At 35.6% G+C, this 5,451-nt stretch overlaps 1 long non-coding RNA gene across 1 annotated transcript; it reads right to left on the reverse strand.

The window, feature by feature from the left end:
* Positions 1 to 3,217: 3,217 nt before the first annotated feature.
* Positions 3,218 to 5,010, reverse strand: LOC107703915 (uncharacterized). Its single transcript, XR_001635884.1, has 2 exons — positions 4,763 to 5,010; positions 3,218 to 3,277 (listed from the first exon to the last, which is right to left on the reverse strand). It is a non-coding gene; the product is annotated as an uncharacterized LOC107703915 (long non-coding RNA).
* Positions 5,011 to 5,451: the final 441 nt, after the last annotated feature.

Genomic DNA, 5,451 nt, shown 5'->3' on the forward strand with positions numbered 1-5,451 from the left:
TACATATACATATATATACATATATATTACTTTGTGTTTCACAGACAAAAGTAATACAGGTTTGGAACAAAATGAGGTTGTGTAAATGATGACTTGATTTACATTTTTGGTAGAACTATCCCTTAAAACTGATGTGCATCATTGGTTTATAGACTGTAGTGCTCCTAAAAGTGATGAGGATTTTATGATTGTACTGTATTTTAAATGTGCTTCCTCAGTTCTCATAATCACTCACCAACAGCTCTGAAAATGTAAAAATCCTCATTCGTTGATATTTCTAAGTATGATAACTAATTAGATTTGATATTTTGTTTGATAAAGAAGAGGCTTGAGAGTTTCTTGTCATACGGTCCCCAGTCTTGGTCTTGTGTTTAAGGACTCTTGTTTTGAAAGTGTATTCTCCTATGGTTTCTGTGCCCTCTTCCTTTATGCAGTTCCTGTTTCCCTGCTTGCCATAGATTCCCTTGTTTGTTGCCATAGTAACCCTTGTTAGTTTCCATGACAACTAATTACCCACACCTATCCCTTGTCAGCCCTGGTTAACTTGTGTATATATACCCCTGTGCTTCCTTGATTCATTGGTCAGACATTGTTTTCTGTAGATGCCCGTGTTCTCTGGTTTCACGGTTTCACTCCCGGTTCCTAGTTACTGTGTTTGCTTTATTTTGTTAATAAACCCTGCTTGCACTTGGATCCACCTCATCTCGCCTTCATTGTACAACTCCCAGCATTTCAATGAGCTACTTGTAGTTCTGTGTTTTATTGGTTGTTGTGTTTGAACCTCTCCTCTATACCCACCCTCCTCTTTCCCACCTTTCATGACACTTTAAGCACTGTGATACTGTAATTCTCTGGCTCTTTCAGTGAGTTTAGCAGCAAATCCACATGCAAAGGCTGGCAGAGGAAAAACCCAACCCTGATGTCAACAAGTGGCCACACAGCTCTACTGACTGCGCTACTGTTCTAGCGTCCTATGGAAGAAAAACATCAACCGACCCAGCAGCATTTACAGTGTTGACACTGTGCAGGCAGCAAATAAATAGCCTATATATGCACCCCCGTCTTTCATTTTCTTGCTTTTACATACCACATGAGCATATCAGTTTATTTTCTTCAATTTATCTTTCTTTACTTTCATGTGGGTAAATTACCTCCAAGCCTTGCCAAGTGTAAGGGTGATTCTGTATGAAATATTACAAACCAGATGAGAAACTGTCTAAATTTACATGGTATACATTACATTTGGCTGCAGTTTAGCAATATTCATTTGAACATTTCAGAGCTCAATGTTTTGTATTAGCCAATAAAATGTGTAGATACTGTAGGTACTGTAATTTAGTTAACCAGATAGAATGTAGAAATAATATGTCTACTGACATATTGTTATTACTATTTTGTAGTAATTACTAGTAATAGTTCAAAAGCTGTATTTTTAATTTTAAGAGACTATCTATTTAGTGACACCATGGACAATCTTTACACAAAATGATGTTCTAATATATATATATATATATATATATATATATATATATTATTTCAAACATTTATTAATACCATTATATAAACATTTATATATTAGATATAGTAATCATATGAATAGTTTAATTTCACTCGATTGATTCCATTTCCATCAATTATATTGATCCTATTATTTTTATAATAATATATTTCATATAATAATTAACATTATGTATGACCAGAGATTTAAACAAAGATATGACATTTTAAATCCATCTAGACTCAATCCAAGAGCCTTTATAAGTTTAGTTCTTTAGGTGTTAGTGTAGTTAGTTAGATTATGTGTTTATCATGTGGGCTATATCATTTCTGGAGTTAGTCTGCAGGCCTTCCTGGGTCTTCCAGGGTCACCACAGGTCTAAACAAAAATCTGAAGTCTTTCTGTCAAAGTCTACAGAATGAGCTCATTTTGTGAAATTTATGTCAGCAGGTTGAAGCGACCCCAATAACGTGATATTGAATGTGAATTGAATCTCTGGAATGTGAATTGTACCAGGAGAACCCCGGCAAAAAAAAAATTATTTTATCCTAGAACGCGATTTTTACTGGGGGACCCCCTCGAAAGCAGTTGGGCTATTTTCAGGCTAGTTTTGAGTAGTAATTGGGCAGGTTTTGTAGCGAAAACCTGGCAACCCTGCACCAAACAGAGCTGTCGGCGATTCTTCCTATTGTAAAGTCATGCAGTGTGTAACCTCCTGTGCACCAGACAGCGTTATTGGTGATTCTCCCTATTGTAAAGTCATGCAGTGTGTAATCTCCTGTCGTCGTTCCATCGTTCAGTGTGAACACAGCAGCAACTGAATGCTACCCCAGATAGTCGTTCAGTGTGAAACCAACAGTGATGCGACGTCTTTGAAAATCGTGCAGTGTGAACTCGGCATAAGGCTGTGGCTGAAGTTAGTTGTAGTTCTCGTGTTTCTCTTTTCTTCAGTGATTCTAGAAGAATAGATAACTAGTTATAGTTAGTTGGTTATTTCACTATATTGATTTGATAATGTTTGTCACTGCAGTTCAAGCTGTTTAACCTTCCATAATATTGTGCATTTGTTAAACAGGTCGCAATAATCATGTGAGTTGCATTAGTAAAGTGGTCACAATGTTCGTGTGTTATAGTAAACAGTGTCAGTGAGAGTATGTTGTGCTAATAAGCTTTGAAAGTAACAAATCAATAATTTACTTTTTTTAAGAGACTGATGCAGTTAACCTAAACATTTTATTTGTGTATTTAATAATTTTATGGTCTACAGCAATAGAGGAAGTCCAGGTGCTGTGCCTTGACAGATGTGCCCTTTACCATCAGATAACGATTCTAAAATTATTTTCCTTGGAGTCAACCCACTTTATTTTCCCCATCCTTTTGAAATAAAATGATATTGCATATTCCTAACTCATCAAAATCATTTTGCTTTTTTACATATTAATTAAAACATTATTTATTATGTTTATTAATATATTTTAATTGTGGGAAATTTTGGCTGGTCCCTGCAATGCAACTAATTCAGTTTTGCTGCACTTGTGTGGATATTTGGTCCCCACAGGCTAAACCTGTACACACACAAATATGTTTACTTAGCTATCTAAAGGGGACATTCCATTGTTTTTATATGATGTTGGTGGAGGTTTTGCTCAATTGTGGGTACAGATTTGTCACCAAAATATTTTTAAGTAGGTACACACACACGCACCTATACGTGTTTTGCTATACTCATGAGGACCATGACTAGACAGCATGTTGTGAGGACTCCCCTTTCTGCTGACACTAGGAGAATGAAAAAAATAGTTTTACCACTAGGGGGGAGTAGACAAACAGAAAATCACTTCAAATGTTTACACACATAATGTTCACAAAACTGGTGAAGTTGGTGTGTGCTGTGAGGACCAGACAGTTTCTAGGCATATTTAAACAGTTAACATAAACGGTTTTTAAGGCTTTTGGGCAGCAGTTTTGAAGAGTTATCATAGGTGCTGATCCTATTAGACCAAAGAACATTTTTAAATTTATATTTTATATATTTTATTTTCATTTTATACTATATTTAAGTGACGGTTATTAAACTCTTATATCTGGTCATATTATTCCTTGTATATTTATGTACTTTGTTTTTTCATCAACTTGTAATATTTTAAGCTGCTGTCAACACTACAGTAGTAAGGAAATACCTCATCTGATCATTTCAAAATTTCAATTTTAGTATGCATATTTAATTATTTTTTTATGATTTGATAAACTCATAGTTAGAAATATTAATAACTGGCATACATTTTGGCCCATGATAAGTATGGCTGACACAGAAAGTATAGTCCATACATTTATAACGTCTCGCCTTGATTACTGTAATGCTCTGTAGTGGCGTGGGCGTGGCTTGCTCAAGCCCCTGCCCCTTTTGTCTCAAAGTGTGAAGTACCCCGCTCTTCTCGCAGCACGTTCTCACTCCCAACTCCTCACATACTGATGCTTGGTCAGGATCCCTTGGCCTCATTTCTTTAGCTTCACTTTTCGACATGCAGGGTACTTTATTGCTTTCAGTTGTTTGCCTTATTTTAATGGTTTGCAAGCATTTGTAAAAGTAGAAATCATTTAATATAAATGTATACTTTAATTGGAGCACATAACCCCACCCCTACCCTAAACCTACCTTTCCGAAGCCATACAATGTCTTTATGCGAAGAACAGAGTAAACCATAAGAAGTGAAGTGATCTTGAAGTGATCATAATTTTTGAATTTGTGCTCAGACTGCACACAGGATCTGAGCTTTAGGCGGATGGAGACGATTTTTCCTCACACATATCAATCATTTTGCCTCAAAAGAGTTTATTTTTTTAATAAATTATGAGTGTAGTTGTGTCTGCCTGTTATATCCTGTGTTTTATATCGGCAAAGAGTTCATAGTAAATAATAATAATGATTATTATTATAAATAACAGTACTCTTCTATACCATTTGCCACTAACAATAATAATAAACACAAAATAAAATATTTAGATTTGCTGGACATATTAGGCGGAAGTGGAGCAGTAGGCACTTTCCTTTACAGTGCTATCATGCAGCAGTATCTTTGCCACGAGTCTTCAAAACATGAGCAGCAGACCGGTAAGTTAACACAGAAAATGGACATTTATCCTAAAATAATGTTGTTGTAAACTTTGTGAATGCAGCAGCATGCAAGTTATGTTAAACTGTCTAAAAGACAATGAGATTTAGTCTGTTAGACCTCTCTTTCTGAACTATTTATGCAACATTACCAGAATCCACTTCTAGGGTTGAGAGGTCATTTTCAAAGTCAAAACTTCTGAAATCCAGTCTTCGAAGTCTATGTACTGATGAGAGGCTCTCTGACCTTCTGCTACTCTCCATCAAGCCAGACATTCCAATTAATCATGAGGAAGTCATTCAAATATTTAAAAATACAGTAGAAAGATGAATACTGGTTTAAATACCGGTGATTTCACAAATAATTAAGTTTAAATTCTGTACAAAAAATTACATTTGGTTAAGTTCATTGAAGTAACATTTTTTGTCTTTCTTTCTTTTTTTTAGTGCCCTTTTTGGTCCTTCCACCTGTCCACGCCACTGGCTCTGTACTTGGGTCTGCCAAAAAGTCTTGACCCGGTACCAAAAGTCAGTAACAGGAAGTCCTGACCCGGGGTTTTTAGTATTACACACTAGACCCTGTCAACATTGGGCTGGTTCAACTCAAACAAATTAACCTCATAATAATATATATTTTTCAAATCGGAGGAAAGTGACAAGAAAAAAACCTGCAGTTACAATTTACAATGATGACTGATGCCACTCAGTTGCCCACAGACATGGTCAATTTAAGTCTTTTATAATTATAGCAGTTGAGTGAACTACCCATTTTGATATGAAGTATGCCTTTTGACTGTTTTACAGTTGTCCTTACTACGCTCTCAGAATTCATCAGAAATAT

Source organism: Sinocyclocheilus anshuiensis, unplaced genomic scaffold (assembly GCF_001515605.1).
Source record: "Sinocyclocheilus anshuiensis isolate Anshui unplaced genomic scaffold, SAMN03320099.WGS_v1.1 scaffold2504, whole genome shotgun sequence".
In the NCBI taxonomy this organism is placed as follows: Eukaryota; Metazoa; Chordata; class Actinopteri; order Cypriniformes; family Cyprinidae; genus Sinocyclocheilus; species Sinocyclocheilus anshuiensis.